General features: G+C 35.8%; 2 non-coding genes across 2 annotated transcripts; both read right to left on the reverse strand.

Annotated features, from left to right (window-relative positions):
* Positions 1-1,834: 1,834 nt before the first annotated feature.
* Positions 1,835-1,941, reverse strand: LOC127132942 (small nucleolar RNA R71). The gene has a single exon (XR_007806945.1). It is a non-coding gene; the product is annotated as a small nucleolar RNA R71 (small nucleolar RNA).
* Positions 1,942-7,361: 5,420 nt separating this feature from the next.
* LOC127133976 (small nucleolar RNA R71) lies at positions 7,362-7,468 on the reverse strand. The gene has a single exon (XR_007807764.1). It is a non-coding gene; the product is annotated as a small nucleolar RNA R71 (small nucleolar RNA).
* Between the last annotated feature and the right edge of the window lie 10,589 nt (positions 7,469-18,057).

Raw genomic sequence — 18,057 nt, forward strand, 5'->3', positions numbered from 1 at the left:
TCCTCCGCAATTGTTTTCTTGTACATGAATCCTTGCATACTAAGGAAGGAATGATGTGAAGGTATTGATTTATGTAATGGGCTTTATTTAATTTCCTCATATTTTTGCCCATGATCCAAGACATTACAAGGAACCCTAGCGAAGACATATAAATAGACCTTGATGGAGATTGACAAAAGAGTTCAACCTTTTTTCCAAAAGAAAATACATAAGATAATAACGTGAGGATAGTGGAGAGAAAAAAACTTTCTTTTTCTTACCATTTCTTGTACCAGCTGTTGAGCCCTAGTGCTACTGGAGACACGTCTAGCTGATTATCCATCTCTAGAATTCTTCAAGTTAATTTTAGGTTTACATTTCTTTTTCATTAATTGTTTAAGAACGTATCCTTTAAGAACCATGTTTGTAGTTTGTACTCAACTCATCATGAGCTAGACTTTCTTTTGTTGAGCAATGGGAAGTTAATATTATGTTATTTTATGTTAAGTGATGTGTTATTTAGTGTCTTGTTTTATTATGTGATAACTTGCATACAAATCTGATTCTTTAAATGATCAACTTAGAAAAAGATAACAGCTTGTAGTTGCGAGAGATCCGATAAAATTTTATAATAAAAGTAGTTGAAAAGAGTAGGATAGAGATATTCCCTTGATTAGTTTACTTAGAGATAATAAACTACAACTATAAGGAATTTAAGAATACAAATAGACGTATTTTAGGGTTATAAGTGTGACTTAGAGATTTGTTCCCTTGCCTTATAATGCATGCTTTAATGTTGTATAAATACACTTCTAGTTCACTCTAACATTTTCTGGCACGACACTATACATCATGAACACATATTTACTTCACTAATATTAATGGACCATAGCTCAACATACACTCTCTTGATATTGTCTCACTCTCACTTTACACTGTTTAGATCTGGTTTAAGAAGAAAACTAAACTTGTGACACTCATATATTATTTTTATCATTGCACATGCTTAATTTCAAAAGATAATGTCTTCCAAAATCAATCTAAGTAACATTCACTTCCCGTGGGTATGATATCGTTACTTTTAATCCCTTGCTACTTTTAAATATACATGTATACTTGCATATGACACAATTTTAAGCAACAAGTTTTTGACTTCGTTGTCGGGGAGTGTCAAGTTACATTTTTGATTGTGTATTCATTACTATTTTTTAAGCATTTGAGACTTTAATGTTTCCTATTCTTTGGTGTCATGACAGGTGTTTAACTGTTATATACGCAGGTTGTTGCATCCAGTTTATAGAGTAGATCCTGAAACTGAAAGAACTTTCATAGTATTAAGGAGATTTAAACTTACTAGGCATTTTCTAGGGAGTCCCCCTCCCTTGATTTTGGCTAACTTACCAGATTTAGAAGGGATAAAGCAAGACGGAGAAGAGGACGAAGTTGTCATGGCAGACAACAGCGTTATTGGAATTGCCAATGATAGGGCAATGGACATCAAATATTATGCAATATTTGATCTGAATGCCAGGAATATTGGAATTATATGACCATAATTCATTTCAACACAGTTTGAATTCAATCTATGATGTTTCAAATGTTGCAAACTACTGGCCAGTACTTAGGTTCTGCAAACGAAGATCCTCACTTGCGCTTGAGACAATTCCTGAATGTTGTTATTAATTTTAAGATCCCGGGTGTCACTGGTGGTGCATTCAAATTGAGGCTCTTTCCATACTCTCTAAGGGATAGAGGCAAGACTTGGTTAAATTCCTTAGAGCCTAATTCCATTTTCACATGGAATGATTTGGCTAAAAAATATTTGGCCAAGTATTTCCCTCCTTCCAAGGATGCTAAAATGAGAAATGAGATATCCTAGTATAGGCAAGGAGAGGATGAGTCTCTATTTGATGCTTGAGAAAGATTCAAGGAGTTGCTTAGACAATGTCCTCACCATGACATACTAATCTGTATTCAACTTAAGACTTTCTATAATGGATCAGTGTCTTTCTCAAGGAACGTGTTAGATGCCTTAAGTGATGGAACCCTTTTATCTAAGTCTTATGAAGACGGTTATGATGGAGAATTTGCGGTCCAAAACGCTGCGGAAATAAAATTTTCTCCTTTAGAGATCCTTACGAATGGTCATGATCAGTGATAGAATATTTACCTCTTGTGACGATTGAAACCTTTGGTGCAGATCTCTTGTGACGATCAAAACCTTTGATGCAGATCCACTAAGTGATCATGAACGTTGAACGATGACAACGTCTCTACTCAGTCCACACGAACGGGTTCCTTCAATCTCAGTGCTAGCTGGTACGAATGAAGGCTTTGAGTGAGTGAGAGAGAGAGAAAGAGAGAGAGAGAAAACGAAAATAATGCAACCGACATTTAATGCTTCTGCACAAGGGTTCTATTTATAGAACCACTTGTGTGGGCTTCAAGCTAAAAAGCCCACTTAAGTGTATTTTGGCCCATATCTTATAATATGCCCAAAATCACTTAAGCCCATGGTACCTTACCATATTTCGTATTCTACTCAAGTACACCGTACCTTACGATGTTCTATAATTCACTTAAGGGCACCGTACCTTACGGTATTCTTTAGTTACTCCATCTCTCATCAATCCGTCCTTTGTGTGTGACCCTGTAGGTTTTCGTGACGTTGGCAATTATATTAAATCACACATTTAACATAATAAACAGTGAGCGGTATCTAGCAACACATCACTGCTACCCAAGACACGAAAATGTCATGTGATCTGACAAAACCTTCTGTGATAATACTTATGTGTATAATTACCCTTTTGCCCTTATGTCTATATTGAACACAAGGCATAGACCGTGTCATCCTTTTCCAGTTCAATATTGGGCCCATAGACATTTATCCTGTTATGCAGAATGGGCAAATTCCATCTAGGTCACTCATGTCCCTCAGCATGCTTCGTGGAGTACCCATCAACTGTCTTTATGGTTATCCAGTTACGGAAAATGTTGGATCAGCAATAAAGCACTCGACTCTATATCTAGGATCCATAGTGGTTTCAGGTCGAAGAGTGGTATACACTATTATCACCATGAGAATAACTTATGACACTTTGCATAACTTTCTATTTAGTATTCTCATAGAGGGTCAATCCGGTATAAATATTACTCATAATATTCATACCTATGTTTAAGACTCGATAACTCTTTATCCATGATCCATGAGATGTGATCATCAGTCTACAAACATAATAGTCTTAATGCTTTAATGTTATCCCACTTCACACTAAAGCTCGACTACGGATACTTTAAGAACAATGTCCTTATGTTTAATGTGTTCTCATGATTAAGTCACACTTAATACATTAAACGGACTATCTATTCCAGGGACTTTATTAATCAACCATAATAAAGAAAATGCCTTTTATTATTAATAAATAATTCGATACAAGTACCAAAAAGTATTGGCCTCTAGGGCTTACACCAACAGGTTATAGGTTGATTGCGAGTATCACTACCAATACATATCTTTCATACACCAAAATTTACCCCTCGTTCCTTTTTGTATAGACTCATTTGCATACATCAAATCATATCATGCAGGACCATTGCATTTGGTCATAGAATCACAAACATAACCATTTTGTGTATTGTATATTAACACTAGGGGTTTACTTTATTTTACTTGACAAACTAACCCTAACTTCATGAAGAGTTGGTACTTGTTTGCCCTTGTTATCTAAGTAGGTGATTATGCTTCAAAGCAAGGCAAAGTCAAGGTCTTTTATCAAGGGAAATGCAAGTTTGGTTCAAATTGTGTCAAAGGTGTTTCATGTTGTTGTTCTCCATGCCACAACCCCCAATCTTCAAGCCAAACCACATATCACTCAAGACCTAATCAAGGTTTCATCAAGGGATGCTCATTCCATCATCTTCATGGTTTAAAATGCAATAAAATTTCAAATTGGCAAAAAAGGGTGCAAAGTAGTTTGAACTAATTTGCAAGTATGCCATGCCTTTGGTCCAAACTCCATAACTCTCAATTTTTATCCAAAATTGCCAAGCTTATTTGAGATAAATGTTCCTTTATTCATCATCTACAATTTTTTTACAAGGTTTAAACATCAATTCATCGATTTAAGACCTCATTTGTGCCAATGGCCAAGTTGCCAAAATGGCCTAAAACCTTGCCATGACCCATACTTTCTACCCTTGCCATTTTCAGTCCAAGCATTTTATAGTCCCATTCTTTTTGAATTGTGTTAAGTTTATGTAAAATATCATTTGGCCCAAGTTTGACTCAAAATGCACAAAGGAATCATAAGCTATGGCATCATGAACATAGAACCCCAAAATGACCAAACATGCTGCAAAGTGCTTGACCAATTGCCCAACCCACAAAACCAGGTCATGACCTCAACTTCACAAGACCATAAATTTAACCTTAAAGCTACCCTTGGATTTATTAATTTTTTCGTCTTTTTCTACTCCATGAGGTGGTCATTTGGCTTAAAGAAAATCACAAAATGCACGAGTGGATTGGATTTGGAAAACCCTTTAAACTTCATTTTTTAAATTTGTGCGCCTTAAATTTACCTTGATAACGACTAATAAACCTAGGCGTTTAGTTGATTTGCATTCCTGCAACTAGATAGCTATAAGTTATAAGAGTGTACTTGTGATTATAAATATCAAAACCTTTCATTTCCCTTTTGCCATTAACTTGTCATTGCAAACATTATCTTTTACCATCTCTTTTTTAACTCAAATCCTTTCATCAATTTATGAAGCCTATAGTTAGGTCGATCATATTTTCCTTTCTTATTTGTTTATATATTTATATTGGTATTCATTAGATACTTTAATAGCTGAACTTGGATCCTCTGCAGTGGCTGAATGGTCCTGCTCTATCTCAGTCATTCATTTTGATCAAATATAAAAAATAATTAATATTAATTAACGCACATATGATTAAGATTGGAGCAGTATGAAAAACATGAGAGAGGGGACAGGAGAGGATCTATGTCCTTTAATGCTAGTGGTAATATAGTTTATCCAGATATCCACGAAGACAAATGGGAGTTTCATAACTCACATTTTGTGAGTTATTGCATATCTTAATCTTTCTTTATTATTAGTTAATTGTTTTTTAGTTGTTGTTTTAATTTATTTTAGTTGTTTTTATAATAATTTGCTTGGAGCACAATAGGTGCTCCCTTTAGTTGTTTTGATGTGGTTGTTGTTTTGATTTAAGGATAACTATGTCGAGCTCTGCAATGGACAATGTCTGGGAGCGTAAACTAAAGCAAAAAGATGAACTCAACTAAAGGAGAAAATTTGAGAAAGTATATGGGTTCCTAGGGCAAACATGGAATAATTGATGCATTGGAAGAAATCTTTGCTTTGCATTGAAGAATATTCATTTGAATCAAGTGGATAAGACCAAGGGGCGCTAGAAGACAAAAGAAAGTACAATGGTATACCCACTAATTTGTGCGCTCAGCAATAGAAGGACAGTGTCGTCTGCACCCTATTGTGACAGTCTTTCACAAGACACCTTGTCCCCCGCAATTGTTTTCTTGTACATGATTCCTTGCATACTAAGGAAGGAATGATGTGAAGGTGTTGATTTATGTAATGGGCTTTATTTAATTTCCTCATATTTTTTCCCATGATCCAAGACATTACAAGGAACCCTAGCGAAGGCATATAAATAGACCTTGATGGAGATTGACAAAGGAGTTCAACCTTTTTTCCAAAAGAAAATACATAAGATAATAACATGAGGATAGTGGAGAGAAAAAACCTTTCTTTTTCTCACCATTTCTTGTACCAGCTGTTGAGCCCTAGCGCTACTGGAGACACGTCTAGCTGATTATCCATCTCTAGAAGTCTTCAAGTTAATTTTAGGTTTACATTTCTTTTTCATTAATTGTTTAAGAATGTATCCTTTAAGAACCATGTTTGTAGTTTGTACGCAGCTCATCATGAGCTAGACTTTCTTTTGTTGAGCAATGGGAAGTTAATATTATGTTATTTTATGTTAAGTGATGTGTTATTTAGTGTCTTATTTTATTATGTGATAACTTGCATACAAATCTGATTCTTTAAATGATCAACTTAGGAAAAGATAACAGCTTGTTGTTGCGAGAGATCCGATAAAATTTTATAATAAAAGTAGTTGAAAAGAGTAGGATAGAGATATTCCCTTGATTAGTTTACTTAGAGATAATAAAATACAACTATAAGGACTTTAAGAATACAAATAGACGTATTTTAGGGTTATAAGTGTGACTTAGAGATTTGTTCCCTTGCCTTATAATGCATGCTTTAATGTTGTATAAATACACTTCTAGTTCACTCTAACATTTTCTTGCACGACACTACACATCATGAACACATATTTACTTCACTAATATTAATGGACCATAGCTCAACATACACTCTCTTGATATTGTCTCACTCTCACTTTACACTGTTTAGATATGGTTTAAGAAGAAAACTAAACTTGTGACACTCATATATTATTTTTATCATTGCACATGCTTAATTTCAAAAGATAATGTCTTCCAAAATCAATCTAAGTAACATTCACTTCCCGTGGGTATGATATCATTACTTTTTATCACTTGCTACTTTTAAATATACATGTATACTTGCATATGACACAATTTTAAGCAACAAGTTTTTGGCTTCGTTGTCGGGGAGTGTCAAGTTACAATTTTGATTGTGTATTCATTACTATTTTTTAAGCATTTGAGACTTTAATGTTTCCTATTCTTTGGTGTCATGACAGGTGTTTAACTGTTATATACGCAGTTGTTGCATCCAGTTTATAGAGGAGATCCTGAAACTGAAAGAACTTTCATAGTACTAAGGAGATTTAAACTTACTAGACATTTTCTAGGGAGTCCCCCTCCCTTGATTTTGGCTAACTTACCAGATTTAGAAGGGATAATGCAAGACGGAGAAGAGGAAGAAGTTGTCATGGCAGACAACGGCGTTATTGGAATTACCAATGATAGGGCAAGGGACATCAAAGATTATGCAATATTTGATCTGAATGCCATGAATATTGGAATTATATGACCATAAATCATTTCAACACAGTTTGAATTCAATCTATGATGTTTCAAATGTTGCAAACTACTGGCCAGTAGTTAGGTTCTGCAAACAAAGATCCTCACTTGCGCTTGAGACAATTCGTGAAAGTTGTTAGTAATTTTAAGATCCCGGGTGTCACTGGTGGTGCATTAAAATTGAGGCTCTTTCCATACTCTCTAAGGGATAGAGGCAAGACTTGGTTAAATTCCTTAGAGCCTAATTCCCTTTGCACATGGAATGATTTGGCTAAAAAATATTTGGCCAAGTATTTCCCTCCTTCCAAGGATGCTAAAATGAGAAATGAGATACCCTAGTATAGGCAAGGAGAGGATGAGTCTCTATTTAATGCTTGAGAAAGATTCAAGGAGTTGCTTAGACAATGTCCTCACCATGACACACTAATCTGTATTCAACTTAAGACTTTCAATAATGGATCAGTGTCTTTCTCAAGGAACGTGTTAGATGCCTTAAGTGGTGGAACCCTTTTATCTAAGTCTTATGAAGACGGTTATAGGTTGATTGCGAGTATCACTAACAATACATATCTTTCATACACCAAAATTTACCCCTCGTTCCTTTTTGTATAGACTCATTTGCATACATCAAATCATATCATGCAGGACCATTGCATTTGGTCATAGAATCACAAACATAACCATTTTGTGTATTGTATATTAACACTAGGGGTTTACTTTATTTTACTTGACAAACTAACCCTAACTTCATGAAGAGTTGGTACTTGTTTGCCTTTGTTTCTAAGTAGGTGATTATGCTTCAAAGCAAGGCAAAGTCAAGGTCTTTTATCAAGGGAAATGCAAGTTTGGTTCAAATTGTGTCAAAGGTGTTTCATGTTGTTGTTCTCCATGCCACAACCCTCAATCTTCAAGCCAAACCACATATCACTCAAGACCTAATCAAGGTTTCATCAAGGGATGCTCATTCCATCATCTTCATGGCTTAAAATGCAATAAAATTTCACATTGGCAAAAAAGGGTGCAAAGTAGTGTGACCTAATTTGCAAGTATGCCATGCCTTTGGTCCAAACTCCATAACTCTCAATTTTTATCCAAAATTGCCAAGCTTATTTGAGATAAATGTTCCTTTTTAATCATTATCTACAATTTTTTTACAAGGTTTAAACATCAATTCATCGATTTAAGACCTCATTTGTGCCAATGGCCAAGTTGCCAAAATGGCCTAAAACCTTGCCATGACCCATACTTTCTACCCTTGCCATTTTCAGTCCAAGCATTTTTTAGTCCCATTCTTTTTGAATTGTGTTAAGTTTATGTAAAATATCATTTGGCCCAAGTTTGACTCAAAATGCACAAAGGAATCATAAGCTATGGCATCATGAACATAGAACCCCAAAATGACCAAACATGCTGCAAAGTGCTTGACCAATTGCCCAACCCACAAAACCAGGTCATGACCTCAACTTCACAAGACCATAAATTTAACCTTAAAGCTACCCTTGGATTTATTATTTTTTCATCTATTTCTACTCCATGAGGTGGTCATTTGGCTTAAAGAAAATCACAAAATGCACGAGTGGATTGGATTTGGCCCAAGCTTGAACATGGTGACCTAACTCTATTTTGGTCTGTGACCTATAATGTTGAAACTTGCACAAATCAACTTGGGACCACTTCTCACATGTGAAAACCAATTATCCATGACAAACGCATCTGAGTACACTTTGAAACAACTTGAAAACCTCTAAAATCACGAGTTTGGAACCAAAAACCCACACGCTCGAGATCTGAAAATTTCCCACATAATTCACATGAATTTGAGCCAATTTCACACGTATTTGGATCCTAATTCATTCCCTATAAATAGTGGAAGTTATTTCATTCATTTTCAAGCTTGGAAAGCCAAAGAAACTATGCCATCATTGAAGCCTGATACCTCCAAAAATCAGTCAAGCTCTTTTTTCGTTTCGAGTTCTTTTCCTTCCATTTCTTTGCCCAGAATCCTTCATCGGCATCCTCTGAAGGTGTTTGAAGCTTTGCTTTGGTCTGAATTCTTCTGCAACCTAGCTTCCGGATCCAACATTGTTGACTTCTGAAGATTCATTCGAACAGGTAGATACGAGTTACAACCTTAAGCAAACAAGTTACCACACTCTTAGCCTTGTTCCACTGATAAAAAGCCCTAACTTATTGGTCATTTATTTTCAGTATTAACCATTTTATTTAACTTTGAAGAACTGGGGTTCTTCGAGTTTTTGAGCAAATTATCCCTGCTCAAAGCAAATCTATTGCCCTGATACAGGGAGACATGAACGATGAAGTGTTTCACATCTGAATCCATGTTTGATTCATGTTAAAAACACGAGTTCACGATATTGCAAAATCACAAGTTTTGAGGTTGAAGATGAAGTGTTTCGCGCGTGTTGGAGCTAAATTCAAATCCATCAGTCAATCAACGCACGCCACCTTGATAGTTGTTACATTTGAATTATTTTCCTTTTCTTTTTATTTCATTTTTATTTTCTTTTCTTCTAAAATTAATTAAAAATAGTTCCCTTATTATTTTTTTAATCCAATTTTTTTCCATAATTCCATAAAAATATTTTCTACCTCATGTCATTTTTTGAAATTTTTAAAAATCATTTTTGCATTAAATGCATATTTTCTTTTATTTTTCATTTAATTTCATTTTTGCATTTTTATTTTAATCATTTTCAAATATTTTTTACCCCAATTTTTGAGGTCCATTCACTCTAAATTTTATTAACCTCTCACATTTTTGTTGGACTTTTATTTGATACTTTGACCCCTCTTTGATAATTTCTATTTTATTTCCTTTATTTAATCAATATTAAATCATTATTAATTGAATTTTACTTTCTTTTAATGACCTTTTTGATATTTTGAATTGGGTTTGATTGCTTGGTTGATGTTTTCTTCCTCATCGCAAGTCATTGATAGATGGACTTGAGGTTGATCAACTTTCTTTGATTCAAAATTGTTGATAGATGATTGTGAATCATCTTCAATACTTTGCATCAATGATAGGTTAATCCTCGAAGCACACACAAATAAGTTTTTAAAAGGAGGGAGAGATTTTGAAATTAAAGAAATGGGGAAGAGATGAAGGGACTAATCCTAAGCATAAATTTAAAAAGTTAAGAGTTGAAAAGATCTGACCAATGGGTTGCAATCCAATAGACAAGAAAGTCATATAGAAACCCCAAATTCCCTTGGACATTAAAATCAAGCAACAAACAATGCACAATATATCAACTTGAGAAGCAAGGCATCAAATAAAGATAGCCACATCCAAGCTTAGGAAATCCATGATCTTCTTTAAATTTGCCCATGTAGCAAATGAATTCCATAAATCACAGGTTCAAAATAACAGCTTCACAATGATCATGTTGCAGATGAACTCAAATGGATCTTCAATGATGTATCAGATGAAGTTTCAAATTACAAGCACTGGGTTTCATAAAAGTTGGCATTGGCCAAGTCCTTTGCATAGGGAGTGTTGCCTAAATTCTAAGTCCAATTGTCTCAGATCAAACCAACAGTCCACACAAGATATTTTTAAGGTTTTTTGTTCTTATTATGTACATTAATGGTCAAAGACCACACAAACAAACACAATATACACAAGTAAAATATATCACAAAATATGGTCCAAATGGACAAAGTGAAAATAACATTAACATAAACAATTAGAATGGTATGAATAATGACAAATGAATAGAGCTTAAAAATAAAGTGCATTAAAGTAAATGATTTGAAATTAAATGTTAGTTGTTAATGAGTTAGAAGTTAGTATTGCTTTTGCTTTTTATTTTAAGTCATTCTTTGGAGAACACTCAACCCACTTATCACAAGCATGGATCCTTGAAACAAGACATCTTCCAAAGGAAGGAAAAAAGGCGAAGTTTCTACATAATACCATGAAAGAGGGGAGACTTACAATCTTACTAACTAGAATGTTATGCCTTTTGTGTCAAAATTTAGCACTATGTTAAGTAAACGTAATTGGACTTATGTAGAAGTCACAACTATTTGAGGTCGGGCAATAGAATTTTGGTGTTAATGCATGTTAGAGACATAATATAATGGACTATGCTCATGAAACATACCACACACAAAAAGAATATGCAAAAGTGGTGGCCTAATCTCATCCATACTTATGTTGATTTTGCAATCAACTAGCCTTAGGAAGTAGAGATATCATAGGTCTATGACATGAATGCATAAAAAAGGGAAATGAGATGAAGAGGGAGGGGAAGTGGATCAAACTCAAATTGGACAAGGGAGAACTTTTACCAAATTAAGATCATCCATTCATTTTGGGAGATGGAATGTACATTCCGTCAATCCCCTAAATCCAATGATCTTTACCTAGCAAAGTCAAATCAACCTTGACCAAGGCCTAACAACACAAGTCAGACTGACACAAATCAATCAAAAAGGCTCAACATAATTATTTGGCATTTATTCAATTTAAAAATACTAAAAATAATGCATTAAATTAAATATGGTTTGTCAAATTCCTAAAACCTCATCAAAACACCAAAGAAATGGCCATGAGATTTATCATAGGTCAAACAAGGTCAAAGGACCTTGGAGAAAAATTTCAGAATTTTTAGAAACTTAAAAGTATTTTTAAACAATTAAAAATATTCACAAGATCAATTAAATCATGAAAAATGTTAATAATGATCCAATAAACAATTTTAATTCAAAATACGAAAGAGGATTTTATTTAATTTTTTTTGGTGAAACTCTCATATTTTTTGGATCAATATTAAAATTAATATGAATTAATGAAAATCAAAGGAATAAAATGAAAATCAGAAAATACAAAAAAACGTGGACCACCTGATCTTCCCTCATTAATTGAGGTGGCAGATCAAGTGGCCACAAGCTCGCGTTCCATGATGGAACTTAGTCAGTGCGCTGCACATGTGGTCATCCAAACCAACGCGTGAGATTAAAACAATTTAAACTGAATCAATGGCTCAGAACCTTGCCACCTCACTGCCGGAGCAAATGGTCGGTCACCTTCCCAGGCGAACCTCGTCGGACTGGTTCAGTCATCACCATGATTAAAATAAAAAAGAGGACATGATCTGAAAGAGAAAATGGCGTAGAGCATGAATCTGACCTCAATTTTAACTAACTCCAAATATATAGAAAGATATGAGGAGTTGAATTTTGAGGTATGTCAACTGAGTTGCTTCGATTTGACCTCAAAGCAACTCAATCTTCTTGCCTACATTGGTAGGACTTCAGACAACCAAAGATCCAAGAGAATTGATGAGAATTGAGTGAGAATCCAAGAGAATAAAAATTATGGGAAATACCTTCAATGCTGTGCAGAACTTGCTCTTCCTTGCTTCAATTCTTGTTTGATCTTGCTCTAATGACTTGCAGAAGTGGATTAGGAATGGTAAGAAGCTTTGGATCCTGGAGTTTTTTTGAATCTCCAAACAGTGAGATTCAAACTCAATTTTCAAGTGAAAATTATCAGGTTTTCCTTTGGATTGTGAGGGTTTGAAGAGAGGGAGCAAAGCTGGCACACAGGGATCCCCTCAAATGAGATCAGAGGGTCTCTATTTATAGCAATTTGAAGTGTTATTTGCACACTTGAAATTTCTTCCAAAATTGGCAATGTCATGCACAAGCTTGCATGGGCGTGTACAGGCCCATGAAGCAACTCACTAAGGTCCAAATGCAACTGTTCTGAAGTTGGAATGAAGCTTGAATGGCAAGGCAATGTGAAATGGTTATTTGCACTTTTGATTTTCACCAATGATGCAGGCCTGTTAACACCATGTGCGACCCTAGCAATCTTTGTCCAAAATGAATGAAATAGGACTCTTTGGAAAGCTTAGATCAAGAGTAACAACTCTTATGTTAAACACTTTTCCATTTGTAACTTGGATCGAGGTGAATTTTGAGGTGGAATTTTGGAAATTTCAAAATGTTGAAATTTTTTCTAAGTGTCAAGTCATATACTTCAATCTTCCACCTTACTAAACTTTTTATGTGAGCTCTAAATGAGAAAGGTGTCTTCACCAAAGTTGTATCTCTTTCATAGACCTTCAAAATAGTCACCAATTTGACATCATTTGGATTTATAATGAGAGAGTTATGCATTTTTGAAGTTGAGGAAAATCACTTGTTCAATGGTATTGGTCCAAAATGACCTATAATGTATCCTTATCTCACATGCTCATAAAAGTTGATTTAGATATCACTCCAAACATCAAAGTTGAAGTAGATATCTTGAATTTGATTTTGAAACTTATAAATATTTCATCTCATAAAAATTGAGCAAGTTATGGCCTTGGGAAGTTGACTTTCAAATTAGGGTTTAGACAAAATGACCTATAATGTTTCAACATAGAAAATGACTTTCCAAGCAAAATTAGCTATAGACCTCAACATGAAAGTTGTTTGGAATGTCATTTAGAGTAACGTTTATCTTGGAATCATTTTTATATGATGCAAATTGTAGGAGATAGGGTCTAGGGAGACCCAGTTTTGATCAGATGAATTCATCTGGTCAACCACCACCAACCAACTTGCTAACTTGCAATTCTCTTGAATTTTTTAGGCTCATGGTAGATCATATATGCATAAGATGATGAAATTTGAAGTGTCCCTTGAGAAATTTGATCAATTGGTGAGGAAGCTTATTGAGGAAGTTACTCAAGATACCCAGACAAACTAGGGTTTCCAAGGCAAACCAACTCCAAACTCTTGAAGAAATCTTGACCAAAATTACATGTAAAGATCATTGGGACTCATATATGATGCTTAGAAATATTGTGGAACAATCCTTGGTTGTGTTTTTAGCGATGAGGGTCTTAAACCCTAAATATGAACTTGATGGATCAATGGTGATCATGCCCTTCCTGCAAAAGAGTTAGGCAAATGCAAAGACATATTTTTGGTATTTTGGTTAGTAACATGATAATATGCAAGTATGATACAATCACATAGTGCTTGGTGATCTCTCCCAAAACAAAACCAATGAAAGAGGGGTAAGGAGGATGCCAGTGTGTGATCCCAATGCTAATGCATATGATGGAATTGCATGAGGGATCTTAGGGTCAAAATTGGGGTCTTACAACTGCCCCTATTTAAGGGCGTTCTAACTGAGGAGGTGAAGGTTAAAATCTTCATATCGACTCAGTAGAATGGACTTAAATAACAACATACAGAAACAAATTTTGGTCCCTAAGAGACCTCATGATTCATATGATATGAGTGTTAAAATAAATCTTTATGGGGAAATGTTGCCACAAAGGAAAAGAATCCGGTGAGACTGAAAGTCCACAGGAGCATAATGCATTCCGTAAGGAAAACTCACTGGGGAGACAGAGACTCTGGTGGATAAAAAGGGTTATGCGTAGGCCAGGCTACGACTTAAAAATTGTTGAGGAACTAGAGGAATTCCATAAAAAATGGAAAGAATCAATCGGGGGAACAAAGACATCTGCAGGGGAAACGAGTAGATTAGGATAAAACTGACGTACTTGAATCATTGCAGGAAAAGTGATTTCACCAAGGAAATACGCACTCAACTCAATGCAGGAGGAGCAGAAATTTATTATCCATTACCTGTTATTGGGTTAGGAAATAAAGATTTGACAGAGAAGACACCCGTCATCGGTTAGGATGAACATATCAAGGATGACTCGCCGGGATGCCAGGAGGGAGTATTCATTACCGGTTACTGGGTAAGAATAGCCTTGCTGGGGAAAAACTGCAGAAATAGGATTTACAACTACCAGTTACTGGGTAGAAGACAAAAGATGAGAATACCCGTCACCGGTTAGAGTGAACATATCAAGGCTAGACTCAAAGGAAAGAAAATCTGTCATTGGTTAAGATGAACATAGCAAGGATAAACTTACCTAGGATGTCAAGGAGGATATCCGTCATCGGTTAAGATGAACATATCAAGGATAAACCAACTGAACAAAAAGTAGGAATTACATCTATCGAATGCTGGATAACATACCATCAAAGAGAAAACCCGTCATCGGTTAGGATGAACATATAAAGGATAGACTCTGCGAGGAGAGAAAAGCAGGATTTACAACTACCGGTTACTGGACAGAAGACCACAAAGAGAAGGAAACCCGTCATCAGTGAAGATGAACATATCAAGGATTAACTCTCTAGGAAACAAAAATAGGGATTATAACTACCTTTTTACTGGGTAGAATACCAAGGATGAGAGTATCCGTCATCGGTTAGGATTAATGTAACACCCGATAATAATATGATAATTATTTAAATTAAGTTAATAATATATTTATTAATTTAATTAGATAATTGGATTATTATTATTATTATTATTTTGGAATTATTGAATTATTATTATTATTGGAATAATAATATAATTTGAAAAATATATAAGTTGGAATAAGTAAAAAGAGTTCATTTGGAAAATAAGGTTTTCACGTGAAACTCAGAGAAGCGGCTGAAAGAGGAAAAAGGGCAAGAGGCAGAGCAAGAGGAAGAGGCTGGAGAAGAGAAGAGCTTGGAGCTCAAAGATTTTCCGGATTAATCAGGTAAGGGGGGTTTATCGTCGTTTAATGGGTATTATGGGTTAGCATGTAATGGGTAGTGATAAACCGTTGAATTGACCCTAATTGGGATTGTGAATGCTGAAAATGATGTTGGATAAACTGTGTTAAAAACTGTAATTGAATCGATAATGGTGTGTGTCGTAATTTATTGGACGTATAGCTTTTTACGGAATTGGAATCGGAGGTCCGGAAGTCCTCTAACGGCGGAAAATGCGGAGAACTCTGCATTCTGCTTTGTGTTAGCGCAGGAACTGCTGTGTTGTCTGCATTAACCGGTTAACCCAGGGTGTTAACCGGTTAACACTGTTACGAATTGTGAATTTGTGCTGTTTTGCCTGCGTTAACCGGTTAACCCAGGGCGTTGACCGGTTAACACTGATAAGTTTTGGGCAGTGAGCGTGTTTGGCCTGCGTTAACCGGTTAACCCAGGGCGTTAACCGGTTAACATTGTTGCAGAGTGGAAAAAGTGTTAATTAAAATGTTGTGTGCCTAATTGGTGGTTGCCTATATCAGTGTGTGATATAGTAGGGATTATTTCCCGCTGTTTTGAGCAGTATAGGTATTAGTAGAGTGTGCTAATACTGTGTTTAATTATTTGACATGATATGATGTGTTGATATATGTGTTGATGATGTATGATGATATGCATAATGCTGTGAATGTATATATTATGCATGTATTTGTGAATGGACTGTTGTATGGCTTAGAGTGTGAGCATATGTCCATTGTGGATTGTTGTTGATGTTGCATTGCTAGATGATTAGCGTGCATAGCATAGCCTGTGGGGCTGTAGCTAATTCCCATGGTGAGGAATTAGTGAGTGAATCATTGTGGATTTGTTGTTGATGTTTGCATGCTAGATGATTAGTGTGCATAGCATAGCCTTCGGGGCTGTAGCTAATTCCCATGGTGAGGAATTAGTGAGTGAGTCATTAGATCTCAAATGAGTGGGACTAGTGAGCTTAGTAGCCGTATCTGGATTGATCGGTGAGCTTGAACTATATGTTCAAGAATAGTCGGTACCGCATGTGTGGAGTCTCATTGCATAATGTATGTATGGCGCATAATATGAATGGATGTAATCCAATATTATACGTGTGGTTGTGTTGACATTGAGTATGAGTATGATTGAGTTGATATTGCCGTTGCTGAATGTGTAATCTGACTTGGGTGATGAAATGTGTTATTTACTTAACATGACATGATAATTTATAATGCTTATTATATCGATTGAGGAACTCACCCTTACAACTATTTTTCAGGTAACGAGCAATGAGTTGAGTAGAAGCAAATACTTGGAGTCTAGTGTAGTCTCCTTAGTGGGTCATGCTCTGATAGATGTAACATCGGGATGGGATGTTTTGAATATTTTATTGATTGGTTGGGAACCATTTTACATGTAATATGTTACATGTTTGAATGATCGATTTGATCTCTATCCGCTGCGTATTGTGCAATACTTTATGTTTTGAGTTAAATAATGAGCATGACTAAATATTTATGGCGAATATTGTGAAATATTGTGTGACACCCTTGTTTGCATATTACTCTGATTGATATGTTGTTATATTTTTATTAAATATTTGGGGTATTTTAGAAGGGTGTTACATTAGTGGTATCAGAGCATAGTCGGTCGAGTCGAGTCGTAATTATTCTGTTTCCCTGTACGGTATAGGTGTTGTGTAACCCTATCAGTACTCATTGTTTTAGTTTGTTTGGGTTTTCAGAATAGAGATGGCTGGAAGAGGTAGAGATGATGTTGCGATTGCTGAGGCTCTGGGTATGCTAGCTGGAGTACTTGGAGGAAATCCGAATGTTGTGGGAATGGGAGCTGCTCGTCAACTGAGTGAGTTCCAGAAGAACAATCCTCCAATGTTCAAGGGAGCATACGACCCAGATGGTGCTCAGAAGTGGTTGAAGGAGATCGAGAGGATCTTCCGAGTGACTGAGTGTGCCGATAACCAGAAGGTCAGGTTCGGTACGCATATGCTGTCAGAAGAAGCAGATGATTGGTGGGTTGCTACCCGCACTGAGTTGGAATCTACTGGGAATGCTGAGATCACTTGGGCGGTGTTCAGAGAGAGATTTCTGAGGAAGTATTTTCCAGAGGATGTCAGAGGAAAGAAAGAGATAGAAGTCTTGGAATTGAAGCAGGGTGACAGGTCTGTTACTGAGTATGCTGCTAAGTTCACAGAGCTGTCGAAGTATTACACTCCCTATAATAAGGCTGCTGGAGAATTTTCGAAATGTGTGAAGTTTGAGAACGGGTTGCGTCCCGAGATCAAACAGGCTATTGGATATCAGCGGATCAGAGTGTTTTCTGACTTGGTTGACTGTTGCAGAATTTTTGAACAGGATTCCAAAGCCAGAGCAGAGAGCTATCAACAGAGAGTTGATAGGAAAGGCAAGAA

This window comes from Lathyrus oleraceus, chromosome 3 (genome assembly GCF_024323335.1).
Source record: "Lathyrus oleraceus cultivar Zhongwan6 chromosome 3, CAAS_Psat_ZW6_1.0, whole genome shotgun sequence".
Taxonomy (NCBI): domain Eukaryota; kingdom Viridiplantae; phylum Streptophyta; class Magnoliopsida; order Fabales; family Fabaceae; genus Lathyrus; species Lathyrus oleraceus.